This window comes from Tasmannia lanceolata, unplaced genomic scaffold (genome assembly GCF_043159265.1).
Source record: "Tasmannia lanceolata isolate RefF3 unplaced genomic scaffold, GAP_Taslan_0.1 ptg000016l, whole genome shotgun sequence".
Taxonomy (NCBI): domain Eukaryota; kingdom Viridiplantae; phylum Streptophyta; class Magnoliopsida; order Canellales; family Winteraceae; genus Tasmannia; species Tasmannia lanceolata.
The window spans coordinates 8,713,217-8,727,114 of record NW_027518693.1 but is presented as its reverse complement, the minus strand read 5'-3'; the positions used below and the strand labels follow the sequence as shown (position 1 = coordinate 8,727,114).

At 38.3% G+C, this 13,898-nt stretch overlaps 1 long non-coding RNA gene across 1 annotated transcript; it reads left to right on the top strand.

Annotated features, from left to right (window-relative positions):
* Positions 1–309: 309 nt before the first annotated feature.
* LOC143849168 (uncharacterized) lies at positions 310–1,055 on the top strand. The gene is made up of 2 exons (XR_013235581.1): positions 310–497; positions 721–1,055. It is a non-coding gene; the product is annotated as an uncharacterized LOC143849168 (long non-coding RNA).
* The last annotated feature ends 12,843 nt before the right edge of the window (positions 1,056–13,898 follow it).

Below are 13,898 nucleotides of genomic sequence, written 5' to 3'. Positions count from 1 at the left end.
GAAAGAACAACCGCCTCATATAAATTAAATGAATAAGACAAAGTCAGCTGAAAAGTGAACCTGTGGCTGTTCTCTCATGCAAAAGTCAGCTGCGAAATGGCTTTCTGCCAAATTGCCTACCAAATCAATGAGAATATACATAAAAAAGAGGGTCTAATTAAGAACAACAAAAATCAAACTTTGATTTGGCTCTGATGCTTGCAGTGATGGTAACTTTTAGACATAGATATTATGGTCAAAAGCACCAAATGTCAAATTCACGTTCATACCAGAGTCTGTATTAGTGTCTATCACCATAATCTTCACAGATATCATTTCTTGATCAAACAGCCAAGGTCAAAATTAGCCAAAACCACCCTTTTTCATCACTGTTTAGTTATCATCGTCACATATTTCATTTCTTATAAATACCCAACGCCTCTTCTCTCAAAACCAAATAGAGAAAGACATGGCTCCCACAAGACTTCCTATCTCTCTTCTTTTTCTCTTTGTCACTGGTATTCCTTTTTGTATTTTGTGTGCACTTGATCCATGTCTAGTATAAGCTTTTATATAAGAACGTATATTTATAACCCCTTTTTTTGATATATACAGTCTCTCCGTTCAGAGTTTCTGAACTATGTTTATTGTAAATAATGGCTATCTTTGTATAAAATAATAAAAAGAAGTGGATGAACTGACCTACTTTTTTTTGTTTTTCTTGTTCTGTGTTTATTTAAGGTGTGATTTTGGTGGGGGTGATGGAAGGTGGTGTGGAAGCAAAGCTTTGCCCTGATATTTGCTCTGATGTGGCCTATATGACTTGCACGTCTAGTGGTAGTGAACAGCTCCCTGGGAAGTGCAACTGCTGCTTTGCTTCCACTGATTGTACCCTTCATCTCAGGAGTGGAGGTGTGGTGGATTGTTCTTCAAAATAATGACTTCATGAAGCTGTGAAATGGTATAAATAAACTGTTTTAGGTGCTGAATATATGTAATAAAGGCTGTTGTTTGGTTAAGAATAAATGAACTTTGATTATGGAAATGTAATGTTACCTTGGTGTAATCTTTTCTCCCTTTTTCACCTTTTTTGGTTCATGAATTCATACGGCATATGTGAATATGTGATTGTAGATTTATACTCAAAAATATATCTTGAAATAGCATTTGTGTCTATGGTTGGGAATCGAATTCGAAACCCGGAGAAAAATAGAGGGAATATGTGAAACGGGCTAGAGAGTAGATATATTGACTAGGCGCTAGGCTATCAATTTCGTTTTCCGAAACGCTTTATTCGATCCCGTCTGAAAACTGAACAGAAACACCTTATGTTCTGCTTCGGCCATAATTTTGTTTTCTTACATCGTTTCATCCTATGTTGTTAAATCTTTGTTTCGACCGAAGAAGTTGTTTTTCTTGTTTGTTTGAAAAAAATTATAGTTTCACCCTTTAGTGGCTTTTTTTTTATTTTTTACCATTTTACTCTTATTTTTAGCTATTTTTTACTATTTTATAGTCATTTGAAAGATACTCTTCGTCTTTTCCTCCCCAAACAAGAAGACCGTATATAAAATATAAAATAATGAAGGCAATCTTGTAAACATTCAACAATTTAATTTGGATTTCTCACATTTGCAGCCCTTTTTGCATTGTAATTTGGATCGGATCAAATTCTTGTATTTCTAATTCAGTAGCTAACAGTGAAAATATCAGATTTCTAAATTTGCCATGGAAATAAGAAATTGGAAATCCACAAATCTCCTTCACCCTCTATGCTCCTTAACCTCTCCCCTCCTCTAGGAAGTATCCCCTTCCCTCTCTATCTCCCTCTACATGAGCTGCCGGATCTATTCAATTTGTATTCAAAACTCAATTCCAAATCCAAATACAAAATGGGAGGTATCCAAACAGGCCCTTAATTCATCTGTCGTGGTTGTTCTCTCCTGCAATATAGTGAGCTGCAAAATGGCTTTTCGCAAAATTAATTAGCAAATCCCAATTTTGTATATAAAGTAGAGGAATAATAAAATAAGGGCACCCTAGCAAAAACCAGTGATGCAGGAGCATCCCCTTGGAAATACTACATGGCCCTAGAAAACTCATTAGCATAGGAATTTTCTCTTTTATTTCATTACTTAGAAGTAATTTAGCCATTTTGAGCCTTTTTTTATCCATTTTGGTCATTTTCTCTAGGTGAGGGTAATTAGGTATTTTCATGTTGTAATGGGCTGTATATGAGGTCTAATTTCTCATTTGTCAGGGGCTTCTGATGAAATAAAACATTAGGGGTTTTGCTTTGGGGTTGGGGAAGAGAGATTTCTCTTCTATTTTTCTTGGGAATAGGGTTTAGGGTTGTTGAATGCAGTTCCTCCTCTCCCAAATTACATTTTTATCTCCTTGTTTAGGAAGGATTTCAGTTTTAGAAGAAGGGCTTTGCGTCCCCTCGCGCTTGGCTGCTGGAATTTGCACCCGATGAAGCTGAAATCCATAATGCTTGGGTAACGGTTGTCATTCTCTTTCAAAGCTTTGTAAGTAACTTGCCTCAATTCATTGTCTGCTCTGTAAACCTATAGAATTTGGTGGAAATTGGAAAGTTTCATAAGCCATTTGTCCGGATCTGATTTTGAAACCCTTAAGCTACAAATTAATGCTACTTTCCACTATTAGATGCACTCATTTCTTGACATATGGTATTAGATTGCATGAATTTAATATATCCAGTAATTGAACCTCTATTTTAGGTACGCTCCCTAAAAATCCTATCGGCATTGAGGAATTTCTTTGCCTTGCAAGTTAACCGTCCACTCACAATCCCTCAGCAAGGAGTGCAAGATTTGATGCTAATTAGCACTCAACTCTTAATTGGATTATAGGTCAGAGAGAGTGAGACTGCATGCTAGCTGTTTGATTAAAGGCCTGTGAGAGTTACCTAGACTTTGGGCATCATAATTAGGCATTTTGACATGGGTTATGGCAGCTAACCTTCATTAATTAATGGATGCTATTTTGGGCTATCTTGAAAATACCATAGAGTGCTCCAACTTGGATTCCACGTTTTCCAGCCATGTGGATTTTGTCTTAGCTCCTTTATGTTGATCTTATTAACTATTGACTTGGAATGGAATTGCATTATATGAAGAGCATGCATTTGGTGCGCTTGAGCACAGAGACAGGGTGGGGCCACATTTTGGGTGGGATCCAAAGCATTCATTTGATGGGCCCTTTCATGGGTAGGGTGTCCACCAAAAATTAGCTCCATTGGATCACCTTAGGGTGTCCATTTGTGGGGCAAAAAATGGACAGATTTGGATATCCGTCTATTTTTGGCCCCACAAATGGACACCCATTGGTGATCCAATGGAGCTGATTTTTGGTAGGCCTTCCAAATGAATGCTTACGATCACCCCCCAATGTCCCCACCCCCCTGTTTCTGTGCTCGAGCGGGCCTAGCTGCGCTCGAGTGCAGCAACCCTTTCCTCTTATATGAATGTCAGTGGAAACCCCTTATTTGAATGCATGTGTAATGCTTGCATAACTCCATGTGAAGGCTTTGAATTACTCTTTTTTTTTGGAGTGAATCGTCCAACATAGGTGGATCAAGTTTGGAGTTTAAAAAAGATTTAAAATTTGCTCCCATTTGACAGGTGGATCAAAAGTTATGGTCACAATAGTATTTGCTAGGTGCCTCAACGTCACAAGATATTTATTTTGTTGGATATTGTCAAATTGAAAAATGAGATTTTTCAATGAGACTTCCTTTTTGTGAAATGGTATTTTCATTTGAAAAGGTGTTATTTTAAATGAAAGGGTTCATTTGAAAGGATGCTTTCATGTCTCTTTACCTTCTATAAAAGAAGGCTTGGGATCTATTGTTCAAGGAGTCTTTCTCCTCTTTTATTCTTCTCTATTTCTTGACAGTGTTTCCGGAGACTTATTTCCATAGTAGCCACCTGCAACACTGGGGAAATTAAAGTCTTTAAGGGAAAGGTTTGGCTTGCCTTGCCTACTGTTGTTTCTCTTCCATTCTTTTTCTTTACTCTCAACAATTCGTTCATCCATCATATACCAATTTGTCCCAACGTATGTACCTGCACTTGTTCTTAGTGTAGGCATTGTATCCTCGGGACGTATTTCCATAGTAGCCACCTGTGTAAGTGGGGAAATTAAAGTCTTTAAGAGATTAAGCTTTAGCTTGCGTTGCCTACTGCTGTTTCTCTACTATTCTTTTCCTTTACTCTCAACAATTTGCTCATCCACAATATACCAATTTGTCCCAACATATGTAGCCTGTTGCTCTTCCAAGGTTGTTTATGAAGGTCACGTTCCACAATATAACCATTTACCATGACCCGCACTTCTTTTTTTAAAACGAGGAATTTATATAGGAACCCAAAGCGACAAATTAAATTTTGTTAATAAGAATAAAAATACAAAAGAAAGACATAAAACCTTGCCTCTAACCCATAATACAAGAAACATAAGACATTAAACCCCCTTTCTTAAAAAAGAAACAACATTATTTATTGCTTATATAAGGAATATACAGTTGATCGCATATAGCTGCTCTGCTGGAGTACTTTGGTTGGCTGACCTAATCTCAAAAGACTGAATTAATGCTTGTGTCGCTTGGCAAACCGTCCAAAATAAGATTGCCTTCCATGTAAATATGAGTGATAGCAAAAATCCATAGCGGATAATATGTTTCTTATTTCATTTAGGGAAATGATAAATGCGCCCATTTTCATCACATGGGACACCCAACTTCAGTGTACATGGCAATCAAATCTGTTGAATCCTTCTGACGTGAAGTACATCAGCCCCTATGCAGTCATTGATACGCTGTTGTTGGGTGTCCCAAGTGATGAAAAGGGGCGGCATTTATCATTTCCTTTCTTTTCATGTATAATGTGATAGTCATGACCCACACTTCATCGTAAATATTAGAATCTAACCTAGTATTTGAAAACTTGGATTCAGATAATAACTGGGTCAAATGAGAACTCGGGCAGGTCAGGAGAGTTTTGATTGAATTGATAAGCAAACTTGGACTCAAATGAGAACTCGGCTAAGCTTAGAGGGAGGCACATTGTATTATTGAGTAGGAGAATTGTGATGTAATCACTTATAAGAAGGGAGCTGATATGAAAACACGGGGAGAGTCAAAGGAGCTGCTATATACACCACCTGTTTTTATAAGGACACCCTATCTCAGGGATCTTCCAACAATGAGATGTAAGAAATTTACATCCCACTGTTTTATAATGGACACCCTTTTAGATTCCCCAAAAATGTGGGACCCATGGAAGAAAACAACTACATATAGCATAAAGTCTTCGATAGGTTGTTCGGAGGATCAGCTTACTCGGATAAGTTTATACCTAACAAATCCGTGGAATTGGTTGACACTAGAGGGGGTTGTCCCAAGTAAGATAAAGGGGCGAATAATCACTCCCCCAAAATTGCTTCCGAATCTGGTCAAAATTGCCAAAGTAGAAATTTCGATCTTTGACGGTTAAGCCACTTCATGTTGTGTTTACATTCAACAGTCAAAGATGTGAAATGGACAAACATCACACATATTAATGAATTGACGAAAATACCCTCAACCTCAATTGAAAATATCATACCAACCTGCGCATCTATAAATACTAGCTAGAAGACAAGATAGGTATATAAAAACACTACTATTCAAGGCCCATGATATGCATGTGTAAAATAGTGGCCCCACATCATCAAAACATGAGTTGCAAAATGGTGAGCCCCACCCAAGAACTAGGGCTGCAACTCGGGTCGGGCGGGTCGGGTTTTGGAGAACCCAACCCTACCCGAGAAATATCTCGGGTCGGGTCGGGTCGGGTCGGGTTTTTTTTTGGAAAACTCACAATTCCCAAACCCGGCCCTATCCATGATAAATCTCGGGTCGGGTCGGGTTTTTTCACATTAACGCAATTTTTTAAGGAAAATTCTTGTTTGGCAAGGCAACTCAACTTATAGAAGCAGAAATTACACTCACATTACACTTGAATCAAACAATGTTGTAATTACAATCAAACAATGCTGAATCAAACACTTGAATCAACTTAACTCATAGAAGCAGAAATTACACTCACATACAATAACAGTGGGTGCGTAGGTTTTCACTTTTAACTTTTAACTAACAATAGAAAAAAATGTACATACTATAACTTATGTAACTCGGGTCGGGTAAAACCCGGCTCAAGTTGCAGCCCTACCAAGAGCGATAGAAATATCGGGTGATAAAAAATTGTTTTAGAGGGTTTGCTGAACTAAACATGATGCTTAACATGTTTGATTCCCATAATCTCAAGGAAAATGATATTTTGATATTTCCACCCTCTTTGCGGCCCCATTCCTATGGAAAAACTATAAGTGGGCTCCCCTTTTAAATGATCCAAACCATTAAACTGTTTGGTCTTGCTATGGATGGCCCATGCATCAAAATCATCGGCCATCTCATGGAGCGGATCTAATCCTCCGATTTATGGTAGTTCAGAAATGATTACGTGGTTATTTCCTCACCATCAATTTGGTGGGCAGAAGAAATTGGAGGGCTAGAATCATTCAATGGGATTGGACAATCTAACTGCACCTTCATGGATCGAACGGCTAAGATTGTACAATCAGATCATAGTGTCATCATGTGTCTAAGCCTAGCTAATGTTTTTTCACGCTTCTTCACCACTTAAAAACATGGGGAAAAAATAAACAGGTAAGGTCAATTTGGTCATTATCTCTAGTTGCATTTATGTGTTACCTTTAAAATTGGGTGCAAATGTGCAATAGATATGATCTAGGTCAATAAAGGATTGCTGCTCAACATTTCCACGCACTGACGCACGCTATCTGATTTTTTTCAAATATTCTAAAAATTAAAAATAATGGGCATTTTTGTAGCTTCCCAAATTGACCAACCCAAAAGGAAAATCAACTTCTTTTTCTTTATAAATACCCAATTCCTTCTCCAAGATCCGCAATTGAGAAACATGGCCTCCACAATACGTCCTATCTCTCTTCTTTTCCTTGTGGTTTCTGGTAATTCTTTTTCCTCTTCTATGGTTAGAATAAGCATTTATATATAAGAGCCCGGACGGGTGTGGCTCTTCGGCATAAGTCTCGGGTTTGCTCCCTGTAGATGTGTGATCGAATCCCACCCGGGCTTACCCGATGCCCGTGGTTTACGGGCTATTGCGCGCATCCGTAGGGAATAGTCCTACTTCCAAAGGGGGGTGGGGACACCCTACGTCACAAAAAAAAAAGCATTTATATTGCACCCCTTGTCAACACCCCACTTTATTTTGGACTCTATGAATAGTCATTGGCAGCTTGATTGAAATTGTAACCATGGTTTTAAATTTGGTTTCGGTATGCATTTCAGCCCTCACTGAAACCAAAATTTCAACTGAAATCCGATACACCGTTAAAAAATAATATTTTATTTAATACCAAAATTTAGGTCAAAATTTTGGAAAAATATTATATAATTAAAAAATTGAGATTTTTGGTTTGACTTCATATAAATTTCGGATGAAATTTTGAAATTTTGACCGAAATCCGGTAACATTTCGGGTATTGCCAATTTCGGTTTCGGTACTGATTGAAACCCGAAATTTCGGATTTCGGTCGAAATTTAAAACCATGATTGTAACAGCCAATGGCAGAAACAAAGAGAGGGATCCCAAATTTCCAATATCAAAACAAGTTGGTGTAAATATCAGTTTCCTAGATTTACATTGAATAATTATATAAAAACTGTGATATTTGGCACCAAGCGTACGAGGGAAACCTAATCAAAGGGAGAGCTACACTTTCTACTTGCAGACAAAATAAGACACCTAAACCCAACAGTCTCCACCCTGACTTGTTTCTAGCCTACCTAAAGATTTTTCCTTGATGTCTCGAACTGTCTGTTATCACCACAAACTACCATTGGCCTTTTTAAGCTCCAGCTACGTACCATTCAATCATCTTGGTTCTAACTCCACTTGACTAGATCAACACGACCAATGTACAGTTGTAGTTGCACCAAGTCAGTTTTGCAATGAGACCTCGATCCGTCCTCCCCACCAATAGGAACTGTCACCTTGTCATCATTTGTAGCCTAGAAATCAGTCTTCACAAACTACGAAATAGACACTTTATGTGCATAGTTCACTCTGTTTTCAATCAAACATCGGGCACTAAGCATTAGGGGTGGACATGGTTCGGGTTTGAACCGAGGAACCGAAGCGAACCGGCACATTTGGTTCGGTTCGGTTCGGTTCCATTTCTATATGGCTCGGTTCCGGTTCAGAAATCCGGGAACCGGTGCAAATTCGGTTCGGTTCTGGGTTTGGGATCCCGGAACCGAGAACCGAAGTGGGTCCACAAATATTCCTTGAAATAATTTTTCATGGTTATTTTTTTTTTTTTGCCCAAGAAATGTTGGGCTAAAAACAAGGAAAAAAAAACTATTGAAAATATGATTTATTTTCTCCCTGTTTTTAAAAAAAAATTACACCCTCTCCTCGCTCGTGTCCTCAAGTGTCTCCTCCCACCCTCCTAACCCATCTCTCTCTACTATAAACTAATATTTTATGGATAAAAAAAAATTATGGTTTCCAAACATGGCCTTATTCTATATCACCACAAGGTATAGAGTAAGTGAGATCAAGACCGTTGATCTTCTATATCACCACGAGGGAGCCCACATTGTCTTTGTCCCATGTTGAACAGAATAACCAAGTGTAACTCATTATTCATATATATACAGGGCCATTGGTGAAGGTTGGGTAAACCCAGAACCGAACCGAACCGATTATATATGGTTCTGGTTCGGTTCGGTTCCATACATATATGGTTCGGTTCTGGGTTTAGCCCAAAACCGAACCGAACCATGTCCACCCCTACTAAGCATACCATCTTTTGTCGTGTTCTTCACTAGACAATACAAACCGTCACACTTCTTTCCTTTCATTGGAATCATGCAGTCACGTGTGAGTTTCCTGGCTTCATCTACAGTTGAATACCTGCAAATACTAGAGTTTAATAGGCTCAAAAGACACTAGATTCTTCTATATCTTTGAAATATATGCTACACCACCTAAAGAATGATCAATTTTGTCGAACATCTTGATCTTCACTATGCCATTTTCTACGACGTTACAAGTGAATCCATCACCCAAGGACATTGCACCTTCCTTTCTTCTGTAATATATCAAAATATTTCCTTTTGGAGCAAATATGAATAGAATTCTATGAATATAGAATTCACTCATCATAAGAAGTGTGATTATTTGTGAAGACTGTGGAAACATCTTCAACAATTTGCACTGCTCATCCGTACTTTCGCCATCATATTTTGAGCACCATGGTCCGACTTGCCAGCCTATTTTGAACAATCTCACATGGAATGACCCCAACCCTTGCAATCATAATATTGGACGCCTTTTCTTCGTAGAATCTCATCCTACTATTTCTAGATCCCTTGTGGAACGACCTTCCATTTTTATTATTTAGGTTGCATTCTTTGAGTGTTGATCAGAGAAGCGTTTATTATTTAGCTTGCATTTTTTCTTTCCTTTTTTTTAACGCCTTCCGCTAATTAACATCCTAAGAGTGTCGATCAGTGGTCCACCCATTGGTCACTGCACCAATCTTAGAACCCCAACACGTTGATCGTGACTTTGAGTGTTGATCACAGAAGCCACCTGCCAATCTCATAAAATCCAGCTAAAATTTAAGAGTGTCCACACCCATCAAAACCCACCAATCGCCTGCCAATATCGATACGCACTAGCTAGAATTGGTAATCACAACTGACAATCTAATAGATTCTCTCTACTGCAAATTTTGTGGAAACCCGCAAATACAATTTGATTTGATTAGAGCCAGATCCAAATTGCTTCTAATCGATTGTAACCTCCTTCAATCATCCTCTTTTTTTTTTTCAAACACCAAATCAAACAAAAACATTGCCCTACCTTGAATTATTTGGTCATGCAATCCTTACTGAAAACAAAGAACAGAAATCACTTCGACCCGTCATAGTTCGCAACATTTTGTGGCGCCAGATTGGCCGAACCATCTATGAAGGAGGAATATAACTTCGTGTTGGTTTTTTTTTTTCTTTTCTTAATAAAAAGCTCGACCACTAAGAACAAATTTTTTTATGTGGCACTTTAACCATTCATTTGTGATATTGGGATCGCGAAACAAGAGATTAGAATTTTTTGGTAATCCTATCTTGGAACATAGCTCACAGACATTAATCATAGCTATGTAAAGTAAATAAGAGGTATCTTAAGCAAAATTTTCATTTAATTCTTTGTTTTTTGTTGTTTGTGTTGATGAAGGAATTATTTTGCTTGGAGTGATGCCAAATAGTATTCAAGTGAAGGCATGCCCTGTATATTGTTTGGATGTGGACTATGTGACTTGCAAGTCTAGTGGTGATGAAAAGCTCCCTCCCAAGGAACCTCCCGTATGCAACTGCTGCCGGGATTACTATAAGGGCTGCACTATCCATCTCACTTATGGGGGAGTTCAGAACTGCTCTGAATGACTTCAACGCTGTTGGTCTTAAAATGTGTTTTCTATTGAACTGCTTTTGGTGTTGAATAAACCATCTTTTGGCTTAGAATATTTGGCATATGTTATAAAGGGAATGACACATTTGTTGTTGGCCCCCGAGAAATCATCTCCATAGGATGGTCCTAGCCCTCCGATCTATAGGGGCTGTGTTTGATTGCACAAAATCCTATTGCATGTTTGCTATTGCTCATTTGGTTGCCATTATTGCATTGAACTTACATGAGAACCTCTTGAGAAGTCTCTTGAGTAATTATTGCATGTCTGCTAAAGTGTATTTTTTGTTCTCTTTATAACTTTTAAACAAAATTTCACAAAAAAAGAATAATTTTGCTAGAAAAATCCTGAGAATTGTGCCTTTTCTCTCTTTCTCCCTCTTCTCTTTCTATCTTTGCTCTCTATATTGGTAATGACACCCCCTACTTATTCCCCAACTCTTCAAGTCTATGCCACGCAACCAAACACTGCTTACCACTATTCTTTGAGGTAATTCTAGTCAAATCCAATGCATGTCTCCTCCCCGTTGACTCGTTATGCTACTACTCTTCAAGTCTATGCTGCACATCCAAACAGACCCTAGGATGTTTCGTGCCCTAATAATTGAGGGTTAGAATTGTTGGATTGGTTATATAAAATCAGCGCATTTCTTAATCTTAGGATTAACTTCTTTACAAAGAGACATTCTTGGAATGTGTTTTATAAGTTCACTAAAGAGGACTTTTATCTTTAATTGGGTCATTATTCTCAAGGATGAGTTAGTGCTCACAATAAAAAGTGTTTCTCTCCCCCAAGGGTTTCCTTCTTATCTTGCAAGAGCCTCCAAGGTTATTGGGTACTTTTATGGTGTTTTCGGGTTGTGAAGAGAGAGTTAGGCATTTGCTTAGTTAGGAGGGGTATTGGTGGATTTTTACCATCATTGGAGAGGTAAGGGTTCTCACCTTTTTTGTAATTTTTCTTTCTTGTTAAGAATTTCTACTTGCTGGATTGCCTGTGAATGTAGGCCAAGTGTCAAACCACATAAATCTTTTGTGTCTCTTGATTTCTTGTTGTCTTTATTTTTTTCACTACACAATTGAATTTTAGCACAAACTTGTTTGTGCCTTTTTCGTGAGTTGCCAGCAGTTATTTGTTATTGCTTTGAGTAGTTACCGGTAACCAGATTTCTAGCGACAAGTCCTTGACATAACAAGAATCATCATATGAGATGATTTTCGAGGCACCAGCCATTTAAGTTAGGGACCGACAAATGAATGAATTTGATCATGGAATTATGTAAGTCCCACTGTATTTTTTAGACAGTTCTTGGAATCATAGCCCAAATAGAGTAATCAATCATTGTGGACCCCGATCCGAGATAGGCGGCGAGGCGAGGGAAACTGGTCCCTACCACCCTCTGGATCTCCACATGTGAAGGAGAGCTCTACCAAGGAACTCTCAAAACGGATGCCACCCTCATAGCATAGCACGAGTGGCGATATAAAAAGAAAGTGATATGTCTCGATCCGGAGCTAAGGCTCGAAACCAAGACATACCTGAAATAAACTCAGAGTCGCCATCCATGGATATGCCATGGAACCCTAAAATCAAATCCTCTGTGCAATGGATAACCAGAAATATATATGGGTTCGTGCCTGGTTACGAATGGGGAAGGTCTGAGAGCACCCCCAATTCGTCCGAGTGCAAGCACTTGGTCTCTTATGCCATTTTTAGTAACTCCAAAGAAGTTTGAATAAAAATCATGTGAAATGGGAACAATCCTCAGGACTCGTCTACCTAAGCATGCATTTCCTGAGGATAAAAATAATAAACACATATAAAATAAAATGAAAGATGTGCCACCTAAGCATAGCTAGGTTATGAGTGACAAGCCTAATGGGTGTCTAAGTTCTGATTTGCAAACACATGCAAGCTACAGCAAAAGGTATAGGATCAGTACGAGAAAGTAAGAAAACACATCAAAACATATAATAACAACATAATAAATCCTAAGACTCTAAATTATTAGCCCGAGTCCTCGGATAGTCTGGTATTCATCCAAAGAAGCCTACGTATCCCCGCCTCCACGAGAATCAAGGCAACGTAGTTCTTCGCGCCTATTCTAAGCTATGATGCCTAAGACACCTAGCCCTCTATCCTAAACTCGATCTAAAAGACCGGACCAATTATTAAAGTTTATTATACGATTATTTAAATTCCAGTGAATTGTGAATTTTAGGACACCCTATATGCCCTAACTAAATGCAGATTAGCCCTAGGCTAATGCAGGTAGTTCCTACAACCTATGTGTAACTAGGTTGTATTTCCTAAGGAAAACCAAAGGTGGACTACCGTATCCTACTCTAGTCATCACTCGGCGATGTGGATCGCCGACTGACCGGACGGAGGCACTCCTATAACTCTAAGACAGACCCCTAACTCTAAAACAAGCACACAACAAACAAACAATCAAACAAACAATCAAACAACCTATCAAAAGAAAAATCCTAACTCTAAAACTCTCTATCTAGGAGAAACTCCTAACTCTAGAGGAAGATCTTTTGAAAACAAGATTTTAAAGGTTTTTGAAGAAGGTTTAAAACGTTTATTTACAAAAAAGTTTGACTGGACTTGGGATGTAAATCCCAAGCTGCACTACGTACCTCGTGGAAGAGGATCAAGCCAACGTAGTTCGAAACGAACTCTCTACCTAACAAACACTTACAGCAAATCAACTATTTTTTATGCTTTAAGTTTCTAATGTTTTTGAGATTTTTAATGATTTCAATGTTTATGGATTTTAAAATTTCTGATGCTTTCACCCTTTTGGCCAAAGACCGGAGGGAATATACAAAATAATACCCTAGGGACAAACCCTAGGGTGAATAAGGGAAACTATGCTCTAATAACACCGTTATAAGAGCAAATGAGTCAAAGACTCTCTAATAAGAGTAACTAATAACACTGAAAATGAGATAACGGAGTCAAAGACTCTCTAATGACTGCAAAAGGAAAGGCGAGTCAAAGACTCTCTAATAAATCCAACTGAAAGTACAAATGAGTCAAAGACTCTCCAAGAAAACTGCGAAAGAGATAAATGAGTCAAAGACTCTCTAATAACATCACCAAAGGAATAAATGAACCAAAGATTCTCTGAAAGAAAAGGAAACACGATTCAAAGACTCTCTAAGAGAGATGAAAACACGAGTCAAAGACTCCACTGACAACAACTAAAGGATATACGAGTCAAAGACTCTCTAAGAGATGAAAACACGAGTCAAAGACTCCACTGACAACAACTAAAGGATATACGAGTCAAAGACTCTCTAAGAGATGGAAACACGAGTCAAAGACTC